Here is a 12,497-nt window from a genome sequence, read left to right on the forward strand (position 1 = left end):
GAGAGAGAGAGAGAGAAGAGTTTAGTGGTTGAAATTAAATTAAGGGTATAAACGTCATTGTCTTAAGATTTGTGTAAATTGGCTTTTGACTTTTTTTTTCATTTAACTGGGATATGACTTTTCTGATTTTGTGTAAATTGGCATTTTCTCTTGGTTTTAAATGCCCAGTTGCAAGCTAAGTTATTTGAGGTCGAGCGTACATGAAGTCGAGACATAGTCAGAGGCTGCTTCCGCTTATTCTTTATTCGTTGTTTTTCGTTCAATTTTAGATATGCTCTGAAAGTCCAATAATAAATAATTAATAGTCTATATTCTTGGTTGTGGGATTATTAGAGTTGAGTAATTGTTATATTGGGAGATGTGTTGATCTTGGGGAGTAAGAAGGCTCCAGGTGTTGAGGCTGGTTTGGGTTATAGAAGTGTAAGTTGGATTTTTCAGGTAAGGGTTGTCCATTTTCAAGGTAGATTATGCCGAATTTTCGGTAAATTTTCCTTGAAGGTGGACCCCGCAGGAATTACCTCGGGTTTCAGGGTGAAATTCGGGGTGGGTCCTGTCAACTTTTCGGTCACGATATGGTCATTATGAGTTTGTGGTGATGCCATTTGGACTTACTAATGCACCCGCGGCATTCATGGATCTCATGAATAGGGTGTTTAGTCCATATCTTGATCATTTCGTGATAGTATTCATAGATGACATCTTGGTTTACTCAAGAAGTGAGAAGGAGCATGCCAAGCATCTAAGAATAATATTGCAGACTTTGGAAAATTCCCAGTTATATGCTAAGTTTAGCAAGTGTGAGTTTTGGCTTGATAAGTTATATGCTAAGTTTAGCAAGTGTGAGTTTTGGCTTGATAAAGTGGGGTTCTTGGGTCATGTGGTTTCGGCAGAAGGAGTTAGTGTGGATCCCCAAAAGGTGGAAGCAGTATCAAATTGGAGAAGACCCACCATTGTGTCGGAGATCCGTAGTTTCTTGGGATTAGCCGGTTATTATCGGCACTTTGTGTAAGATTTTTCAAAGATTGTTACTCCTCTTACAAGATTGATCAAGAAGGGAGTTAAGTTCGAATGGTCAGATCAATATGAGCACAGTTTTCAAGAATTGAAGAATCGTTTGACTAGTGCTCCTGTTTTGGCACTTCCAGATGATAGTGGGAGTATGTGGTTTATTGTGATGTTTCTAGACATGGTCTAGGTGGGGTATTGATGCAGCATGATAGAGTAATTGCCTATGCTTCTAGGCAATTGAAGCCGCATGAGGTGAATTATCTCACTCATGATCTAGAGCTTGCAGCGGTAGTTTTTGCTCTCAAGTTGTGGAGACACTATCTATATGGGGCCAAGTGTCAGATTTTTATTGATCACAAGAGTCTTCGGTATGTGTTCACTCAAAGAGAGCTAAATATGAGACAGAGAAGGTGGATGGAGTTGATCAATGATTATGATTGCACTATCGAGTATCACCTCTGGAAAAGCTAATGTAGTAGCGGATTCTCTTAGTCGAAATCCCTCCATATCTTTATCTCATATAAAAACGGTTCGACTTCCACTTCTTTGTGAGTTGCGAGCTTCAAGGGTGGATTTATCGGTGGATGAAGTTGGTGCTTTGGTAGCTAGTTTTCATGTGAGGCCAATTTTGGTTGATAGAGTGCAGGAGGCATAGCATTCTGACCCTTCCATAGTCCGATTGATAGAAAGAACATTGAGTGGAACCACCGTTGATTTTTTAGTTAGAAGAGATGGAACTTTATTGTTCAAGAATAGGCTTTGTGTTCCAAAGAGGAATGAAGAGTTAAAGAAAGAGATAATGAAGGAAGCTCATAGTTCGTCATATGCTGCTCATCCGGGTAGTACAAAAATGTATCAGACTTTGAAGGATTATTATTGGTGGCCGAATATGAAGAGGGAAATTGCAGCTTTTGTGAGTAGGTGTTTAATCTGTCAGCAAGTGAAAGCTGAAAGGCAGAAACCTTCAGGGTTGCTTGAGCCGTTATCTATTCCAATGTGGAAGTGGGACCACATCACCATGGATTTTGTTTTCAGTTTACCTCGTACCCGTGAAGGGCATGATGGTATTTTGGTGATTATGGATAGACTCACCAAGTCTGCAAATTTCTTGCTAGTGGGAAAGAAGTATAAATTGGATAAATTGGCAGAACTCTATGTGAATAAAGTTGTGAGGCTTCACGGTGTACCTGAATCAATAGTGTCGGATCGGGATCCTAGATTTGCTTCTAAATTCTAGGGAGCTCTTCATGCGGCTTTAGGCACCCGATTACACTTCAGCACTACTTTTCATCCTCAAACCGATGGGCAATCGGAGAGGACTATTCAGACTTTGGAGGATATGTTGAGAGCTTATGCCTTGCAATTCAGAGGGAGTTGGGATAAAAACCATCTTTGATGGAATTTGCATATAATAATAGCTATCATTCTAGCATTGGTATGGCTCCCTTTGAGGCATTTTACGGGAAGCAGTGTCGTACACCTTTGTGTTGGAATGAAGTAGGAGAAAAAGAGCTTTGCGGTCCTGAGTTGATTCATGATACGAATGAGAAGATTAAAGTGGTCAGAGATAGACTCAAGGCCGCTCAAAGTTGGCAGAAGAGTTATGCAGATATCCGTAGGAAGGACCTTGAGTTTCAAGTGGGTGATTGGGTGTTCTTGAAACTATCTCCTTGGAAAGGGGTAGTGCATTTTGGTAAACGTGGGAAGCTTAGCCCGAGGTATATTGGCCCTTATGAGATAATAGAGTGAGTTGGCTCACTTGCTTATCGGTTACTTTTGCCCTCAGAGTTATCCAAGATACATAATGTGTTTCATGTATCCATGCTTCGCAAGTATATTGTCGATCCTTCTCATGTGTTGCAAGAGCAGCCGATTAGTTTGACGAATGATTTGACCTATGAAGAGGAACCGGTTCAGATTCTTGACCGAAAAGAGCAAGTGCTTAGGAACAAGTCAATCCCACTTGTCAAGGTGCTTTGGAGAAATCATCAAGTAGAAGAAGCTACTTGGGAATCAGAGGAGCAAATGTGGCAGCAGTATCCCTATCTCTTCGATTGACAGGTATGTAAATTTCGAGGACGAAATTTTTATAAGTAGGGGAGAATTGTCACATCCATTTTTACCTTAATTACTAGCTTGGTATTAATAAGAATTTTACCGTCTCTGTCAATGAATTTATAGTTTATTTGGTCCCTAGAGGAGTTTTGAGGGACGATTATTTCGGAAGATTTATTCGTAGGAGAAAAATGTGACGACGGTAAAAATGGTAATTTTAGCTAGTAAAAAGTAATTTTTATTGGGGTATTTATTTTGTGGTGTTATTTTGATGTGGGTTTTAAATGATTTGGGATGGTGGAACCGGTTGGAAAGCCCAACCCATTTTCTTTTCTCCCTCTCCTAGACTCTCTCTCCCTCTCCCCCGAGCTGTCCCCCGACTCGCCGGACTTTCCATCGCCAGCCCGCCGTCGTCCGGCCACCGTTCGCCACCGCACCGGTCTCAAACGGTCGGCCTCAGACCCAGCTCCCATCCTAAACCGGTGAGAGGCTCCCTAGCGCCGCCGTGAGAGAGATACGGGCCCGAAAGGTCCGACTGTCCAAAGCTTCCAGTCACCTAAACTTCCTCCTCCGGCCACCAATCCGGGCAACCCTTACATAGTTTTGAAGGCCTTCAACCCAGTTGCCTTACCCTAGGAGGACTCGGTCCAGTTTGCTTCAGGTGAGGAGAACCAGTGAGTGAAAATTCTAGGGCTTTTTGTGATGTTTTCGTTTGATTGGCGTAGTTAGGCTTGGAATTGGGTGTTGTGCTAATTAAGAAAGTTGTAGAGGGAGTTGAGAGGAAGCTGCTGTTAAAATTTGGTAGGCATTGGAGGTTGCCGGAGTATGCCTCCGGCCGCCGCTGTTTAGGGGATTTCATGGTTTTAAGTTGGTTATATTAAGGGGAATTATTGGTGTGAATTTTAGAATTTTTGGAGGAGTTTTGGATAGATTTGGGAATTTTTAAAGTTTGGTAAGTTTGGCGGATAAATAAGGTAGAATCCGGCCGTTGGATTTAAGTCGTATAATTTGTGGAAGGGTGTAGTTAAAGCTGCTGGTTTTAGTGTTGAGGTGCGGACTGTTTCGAAGTTAGGCAATGATGAGCGTGTTTAGGACTTTATACGACTGAGGTCTTAACCTATATGTCTTAGTTTTATCGCATTGTGCGATAGGTGGCCTACTTCATATGGATAGAAAGCTCTCTGAGTCTACTTTCTTCCTACTTAATATCTTCAGAGCTTGAGATATGAGCATTTGAATATGAAAAGGTCATTGTTGAAAGTTCGCTGCGCTCACTGTTTTTCGTTCACTCGGTTGCTCGACTTCCTTGCGCTTCATTTCATTTGTGGAGGCGATTCTATAGGTATTTTGAAGTGTGTTGGCTGTGTCGAGGTGATTTGGGTAAAGCATGGTCTTGCTCAAGGACATTTGTCTTTCTTCCTTGTTGAGACACATTGCTTGAGGACATCCTAAATGCTACAAGAAGTTGATCTTCTCAAGAGCACCTTGAGCATGCACGAATGAAGTCAAGGCCTTGTACCTTGAGGAGGGTGTTTCTTATTGGACTTCTCCAAAGGTCGTGAGCAATGGAGGTTCTACAAATGGGGTTTTCGCATCATTTCTCCGCATTTAGAGTTTTATTTTTATAGTTATTTGTGTGTCTTCGCCCGGACTTCACTCTCATGCCTAAATCCAACATGGAATTTTGCTTTCGAGCTCACTTTACAACATTGAGGACAATGTTGGTTTTAAATGTGGGGGTGAGGGCTCGGTGCCCTATATTAAAAAAAAAAATTGTCTCTTTGTTTGTGATTTGTAGTGTAAATAAGTAGTGATGCCTAGTATCTTTCCAACCCCAATGATGAAATTTTAGACTTGATGTGTTGTGACATGGATGAGAAAGAGAATGTTTTTAGGTCTTGGGATTTATTTTGTAATTGATTGTGACATGTAATTGTGTGCTTGAATGCTAGCCTTATGTCAAACTAGTTTATTACAATTAGGGAAAGCATTCTAGACTTGTATAATTTGCATACCTATTGTGAGATTTTGAGCCTTATTGATAAATATGCATTGTTCATATTTACTTGTTCTTCATGTGTGCCAATTTTGCGATTACGGTATCTAGAACTTGCTTCATACCCTTCAAGGCAACTTGTTAGCTCATGACCGGATGGAAAGGATTGAGGCATTAGGATAAATAACCATCATGGCCAAAGAAGCATGTGCCTAAAAGTATTTACCACTAGATTGCCACTTTGAGCCTTCGTATAGCACCACAAACTCCTACCTAGCCTATACACTTTATCCTACCCTTCCATAGTAGTTGGTGAAGCAACTCGAGAGAATGACTTTATGTTCGAGTGCTTCAAAAGAAAGAAAGCGTCAAAAGTGTGAGGGTACAAAAGAATAAGTGTGGGGGTGGGGATTTTGTGATTTTGTATAGAAAAGAAAGTGTGGAAAACAAAAAAAGCAAAAAAAAAATACAAAAAAAATTGTAGAAAAAAAGAAGAAAAAGTATTGTACCTTGTTAGTGGGTTGTACATGGGGATTAGAGTGAGTGAGTGAGCTAACACGTGAAAACAAAAGTCTAATATCTCTACAAGAGAAAGTTGCTTCACCAATTCCTATGGACATTGTGTTTCCTTATCCTTCATTTCTTATAGCCACTCGCCTTTGGCCCCGTTACAACCAAATAAAAGACCTCTTGATCTTGAAAATTGTGAAGCTACCTAGCAGAGATGCGGTTAAAGAGTAAGCCTATGGGGACCTAATTTGCAAAATTGTATTTGAGTGAAACACATTTAACCCTAAACACTTGAGCGGAAAAATTTAGTGTATCCTTGTGAGTTTAGCGGTTAATATAAGTTTAGTATGTCGTACTTACTTGTCGTAAATTGGTTTGACACATGGCTAGCACATAAGCATCTTTGACATGTTACATATTAATTGCCTCATAAATTTTTGAGACCTATACATATACTTGATCCATTCATTGTCATTTACATAATTTAGTTCCCGGAGGATATGGCTGGAAAGACTAGCTAGCGCAATGTACATTTGTGTGTTAGAGTAGATTTCGGACTATATTTCATTTAGTTGCTTGAGGACAAGCAAAATTCAAGTGTGGGGGTGTAATTACGTGTATTTTTACACACGTAATTAGTACTTAAACACTATAAATTAGCTAACCCTCATAACAATTATTATGTAATTAATCTATTTTTATTTCTTTCATTAGAGAATAAGCGGAGTTGCGGAAACGAGAGAAAATTGGGCGAAATTGAAGAAAATTGGACTTTCCCGACAAAAAGATGAACTTATGGATACCTTGATCAATGCTTAATTGTTTAATTAAGACATTGGTTAATTGACCTATTTACAAGTACAAATCCCGTGCAGCATCTTATTAATCATGGTTAGTCTAATTAACCAATGGGTTTCACCAATTCAAGCTTGCACATGGCCACCCAATTACGCTAGCAGCCTCACTCTCACGCATATTACACCACACTGGATCCGTGCTCATCTCCTGGCAACCAATGAAGCGTTGCCGCCTCAGCACATCCATTTCTCTCTTTACTTCTCACGCCAGCCACTAGTGTATAAATGGATCCCAATTGTAAAGAGAGAGGGGAACCAGCCGCAGACAAAGAGGGAGAGATTAGCCGCACTGAGGGAAACTAAAGGGGAGGGCAGCAGCCCTCACCCATCCATCACCAACCCTATTCTCTCGTTCACCATTTTCCTCAAGACCACTTCATCTTCAAAAGAGATTAAGAAGAAGCTCTCACCTACAAGCATCAAGACTTCATCACTACAAGGGAGATTCAAGATTGGTAAAGAGAGGGAGCTTAATTTCAAGTGGGTTCATAGTTGCTTATAGCAATTTGTGAATCTAATTTGTGTTTCCTCTTTACTCTATCCTTTCTCTAATTTTTCATGTATTGGATGATGTATTTGTTTATGGGTTGTGAGTAATTCAATTTTGGAAGTTAGGGTATTGAAGCCCTAAACTCATTTTGTATAATGTTGGTACTTTGATTGATATAAATGCAATTTTCATTGTGTATGCTTTGAATCCGAATGTGTTGGTCCTTAGAAGCATGTTTCTAGGCTTTATCACCCTTTGAGATAATGTTGTGGACAATTTGATGGATAGATTGATAAATTGACGACTTATTAGTCTTGTGCATCTAGGATTTGAAGTGTGGCAACTATTAGCTAGCTTAATTGTAGTTAAGCTTGCTTGAGTCTCTATTATCTTGCACTCTAGGCCTCTAATTTAGATATTACGGCCTTAACCGGCGTAGTGTCTAAGTTAGAGAGTTGATTGTGGCCTCAACCGGTATAATTTAATATTTATTCTGAAATTAGGAAATAACAAATTTAATTTGGGCCGTTGGATCAGCTAAGGTTTTGATCTTGGCTGTTGATTTAAGTTTAAAAGGATTGAGGTGGTTGACTTCGGTCAAAAGCCCAAAATGGGGTGTTGACCGTCTCTCTCTCCTCTTCTCGACTCTCTCTCGTCCCTCATCTCTGTCGCACCGAAGCGCCGCCGTCCGGCCGTCGCTGGCCGAGCAACCCTCAATCGGCTTGTCTCTCTCTCCTCTCTCTACTGCTACCCATCAACTTGCCAGGCATCATCTATTCCGTCCGATCGAAACAAGAACCCTAAATCTCCAAAACCCAAATTCCGGCCAAATCCTTTCCTTCTCCGGTGAGGCCATGCTTTAAAAAGGTAACTCCTCTCTTTCCTTTCAGCTTCGAGCTGCTTTGAACTTCGATTTCTAGAGTATAATCCTAATATGATTTTCCCTCTTTCTCTGTTTTCTGGTTTCTCGTTGGGCTTCTCTGGTGACAGTGTTCTTGGGTTTTCTGGCGACCTCATCGAGCTCTGGTGGAACCCAAAAACGTTTTAGTGGCGTCTTGGAAGCAGCAACGGTGTTTATGGAGGAAGACAGGGATTGGGTTCTCGGCTGAGGACTGCTATGCCATAACCTTGTTGTTAGTTGGTCATCTAAGGAAAGGTAGTGTCTTTTAGAGCTGCTGTGTTGGTTGATTTAGTGTTGGGGTGGTTGTTGATCGAGTGTCTTGGTGTGTAGTGGTTTGATATGTGGAGAAGATTAGAGATAAGAGTTGTATTTTGAATTGTTGTGTTGCTGCTATGTGGGTTTGGAAGAAGCTAATTGTTGTTTGGTGAATTTCATGTCGATAACTTGGTGATTTAGGAGAATACAGGGAGGTCATGTCAAATTCCGGCAGCAAGCTGCCGGAATCAGACAAAATATTCCAGCGAGGGTAGCAGAATCCAGCAGAGAGCCGTGGAGGTAGTCTTCAACTCTTCGTTTCTGTTTTTGGTGACATAGTTTCAGAAATAGAATAGTTTGGTTGCTGTCGGGAAACTTGCTAATTTAGGAAAGTTCCCATTTAGGAAACTTTCCCTTTATGAAAACCCTTTTGGGTGCCCTTATTAAATTTTGGGGTGAAGTTGTGTAGAGAGAAAATGAAGGAAATTGTTGGTATTGTATGTGGGCATGCATGATCGTGGGGGACCATAAAATAATTTTGGTAATATGAACACTGTCCATAGTAACTCTAGAATCTAGACCAGATTACTATGTGATGAATTTGGATCCAGATTACTATGTGATGAATTTGGAAGTAAATTGGTTGTTGTGTTGAAAGCATGGAAATTTATTTTGATTTTGATTCCAGGTTAAGGTTTCGTTTGGGGGCAACGCTCGAGGAGTATTTCGGTTATTTATTGGGAAGCTTATGTCTAAATTTGTGAGTGGACATTTTGGTTTTTAATTAATATGCATGCATGATTTTATAAGTTGCCCAATATATTTTCCAAGTTTAAATTATATTTTCGGCTTATGAAATGGTCTTTGAATTTATTTGATTTTGATGCATTGATTAACCTTTGCCATGATTTATGGAATTTATTTGAGATTGATATATTGGTTATGTTTTCGATAATGATTTGAGCTTGGGTTAGAGATTTGGTATTTGAGTTTTAATATTCTTTATGATTTCCGGATTTGAGATTATATCCAGATTTGCATATTGCCTGGTTTTCGAAAAATGATAATTATTTAAGTTAAGTATTTCTTTGAGCATTTTAACGTGTGGAACACGTCATTGAATTTAATGAATTTCTTTGCTCTTTGAATTCTTTGAGTACGGTTGGGAATCGTACTTATGCTTTAGTTATGAGTTTCAGGGAAACTCACTTGGATTTATGTTTCTTTATTTATGTCATACTTGTCGGATAATATATTACTAATGCTAGCATGTTGTTCCGCCTTTCGAGGCGATGTGGCTTCCATGTTTTAAGTGGGATTACTCAAGCCCTTTCCGCTTTCGGGTGATGTGATCTAGTCGACGACATCATGCAAGCCCTACACCATTTCTGTTGTCATAACGTGAATGTGTAGGGAGTATGGGAGTATGGGAGTATTTTGCCAGGGACGCAACCGAGTCTGGGAGGCTCACTTATATGGCTATAGCTGCTTCTTATTTAATATTTATTATCTTGACTAGCGGGGCTAGTCCATCTTTTAGATATTTCATTTTACAAAGGTCTTTATGTACCTTTAATGTTGTTTTTGACTAGTGGGGCTAGTCAATCATTTTGGGTACTTTCTTTTACAAAGGTTATTATTTATCTTTGTCGTTATTTTGACTAGCGGGGCTAATCCGTTTTCTTGGGATTTTCTTTATGAAGGTTTTATCAACACTTGCATGCAACGGGTTTCTTGATTATTGGAAAATGGGAAATAATTAAGTTTGGTTAGTTATTTTGCGATCAGTTACTTGATTATTTTTCGTCCACTCACGCTAACGTTTTTTTCAAATACTTTCTCTTGGGCTCTTCAGTTTCAAATGCCCAGATTGTAGATTAGCTTAAAAGAGGTCGGGCGTACACGAAGTTGAGGCATAGTCAATAACATAGCTTTCGTTGGCTCTTATCTATGTTTTCCTTTTTTATTAGAATTGCTCTGATTACCTCTGAGATTGTTGTTAGTTAACTAGGGCATGTTGTGATGAACTTGGGGAGCAGGAAGGCTTCAGGAGTTGAGGATGGATAATTTATAATAAAAGTGTTTATTTGGAATTTTTCAGGTGAGGGTTGTTCATTTTCAAGGTAGATTATGCAGAATTTTCGGTAAATTTTCCTTAGATGTGGACCCCGTAGGATTTACTTCGGGTTTCAGGGTGAAATTCGGGGTGGGTCCTGTCACTCGGCCTTTACCCTGCCTCATACCCATAGGGCCGGGCTTGAATCGAGCTTTGCGACGGGCCGGGCTTAGGCCCTGTGGGCCGAAGGACCGCCCATGGGCTTTAAAGCCCGAAGGCCGAATGATGACACATAATATAAATAGTACAAAAATACAAACATCAACTTCATCTATATCTATAACTTCATCTTCATCTACACACTAAGGCTTAACCACTCTGAGTTCTTGTCTACTAATTCTTAACACAACCAGTATTTCTTGGTTCTTCTACACAACCAGTCAGCTAGGTTCTACAACTGTAATACCCTAGATTTTTATATCAATTTTCCTTGTATTATTCTCATATTTAATGAAGGATTATTTATGGAAATTCTTACTTGGTTGTGCGAAATTGAAGTTTCAGGAATTTTCTTTTAAGGTGCTTTGACTTTTAAGAGACCAAAAGTTGACTTTATTTTCCGTAAGCTATCTTCTAAAACTTCCTTCATGAAAGTTGTAGAGTTTGGCGATACGAGTTCGTAGACATGCGGCACGCCTGAAACGGATATCGTATGAAGAAGTTATGGTCAGAGGAAGTTTGTTTCCGGGTTTGGAAAGTGTATAAGTAGAAAAATATGTGTGGATTAATTTTGGAAACCCTAAAAGTCAGCCCTCTCTCTTTTCTCTCTTCTCTCTCTTCTCTCTCCCGAGCTCTCCCGAGAACCCAACTTCCGCCGGAGCTAGCTCCACCGTCCAGCCATCGTTTGGACCGCCGCCGGTCCCGTTCAACTCCCACAAGTGTCCTATTCAAGGCTGGGCAGCTGCTGCATGGCATGGCACACCGGAAAAGGAGCTGTTGGCCGGAAAAGGGAGCTGCTTTGTGGTGATCGGAACCACCGTATACGGCGGCGATGAAGGGCCTTCTTAGGTGAGTTTGGGTCCTCTCCTCCTTCTGGTTATGACTAGGCATAGATTGAATCAGGTTTTTGAGTGTTTGAACCCCGGTTATGCAAATTTGGAAGTTTGGATTCGGTGGTGTCCGGGGCTTTGGCCGATTCCGGCCGAATTGGTTAAAACCTCAAGAATTAAAGTTGTTCACCATGCTTCAATCTACAAGTTTCATGTTATGAGTTTCCCCGAATTTTGAAGTTTGGTGGAGGCGCGTGAGGCTCACTCGCCGCCACCTGTGGCGGCGTGTGGGAGCGCGTCCGGGCTGTGTAAGAGCCTTGGTTGCTGTGTTAGCTAGTCCTTGTAGTTGCTAGGGTGTTGTTTGTGTGTGAAGGCTAAGTGTTGGTTAGGTTTTTGCATCTTAGGTGCTAAGTTGTTTATTAGGTTGGAAACTTAGAAAGTTTGATTCTTGGAGGTAGTGTGGTCGTTGCTGAGTATCCAATGACCTTGGGAGGTTATGGAGGAAGGATTGCCCTTCTTTGGGCAACCTTTAAGTTAAGGGTGCTTTGATCCTTGTTGTGAATTTTACAAAGGTTTTTAATTGTGTAATTTTAGGTGATTGTGAGGTTGTGGTTTAGCTTGGTTATTGTGTTTTGCGGAAACGCAGCGGGATATTGAGGTGAGTAACATCTCACCAAGGTTCATTTGGAACCAATTTCTTATAGAATTGTGATGATGATAAAATGATGATGATGATGATGATAATGATTATGATGTTGAATTTAATACTGTGCTATGTTTTGTTTTTAAAAATATATGAGCTTGATCGCCAACGGCTCATAGGTAAGATAAAACAAGTTTTCCTTATATGTTATCTTAAGGTTCATGTGATCATAATTTTATTGATTATTAATAAATTATTCTTGTGGAATATCTATATTTGTTCATGTAATATATTTATGTGGAATGATATAATATATGATGTGATCTTGTGTTGTTGATGAAAATGTTGTGTTATTGTGAATGTTGGATAAATAGCCAAACCGGGTTCCAAGCCTTTAATCGGGTGATTGGTTGCGGTTAAGATGCTATTTATCATTTTTGTGCTTGATATTAGACAGTCAAACCGGGTTCCAAACCTTTGGCCGGGTGATTGGTTGCGGTTAAGAATAGAGCTCTAGTCCGTCTGTCAGTGTAGGTCATGGGAGATACCGTATGGTATCTGGGACCCATAGGTACACATTTTGTTGTTGTAGGTCATGAGGGGTATTTTTTTTATACCTGGGACTCATGGGTACATGTTAATTGAAAATGTGTTGGATTTGTGGATTTAATTATTGA

At 40.2% G+C, this 12,497-nt stretch overlaps 1 non-coding gene across 1 annotated transcript; it reads left to right on the forward strand.

Moving 5' to 3' along the window:
• Nucleotides 1-7,518: 7,518 nt before the first annotated feature.
• LOC101302244 lies at nt 7,519-8,867 on the forward strand. Its single transcript, XR_184273.1, has 4 exons — nt 7,519-7,783; nt 7,907-8,072; nt 8,274-8,372; nt 8,761-8,867. It is a non-coding gene; the product is annotated as an uncharacterized LOC101302244 (transcript).
• Nucleotides 8,868-12,497: the final 3,630 nt, after the last annotated feature.

The sequence above is a fragment of the Fragaria vesca genome, linkage group LG3 (assembly GCF_000184155.1).
Source record: "Fragaria vesca subsp. vesca linkage group LG3, FraVesHawaii_1.0, whole genome shotgun sequence".
NCBI classification, from domain to species: Eukaryota; Viridiplantae; Streptophyta; class Magnoliopsida; order Rosales; family Rosaceae; genus Fragaria; species Fragaria vesca.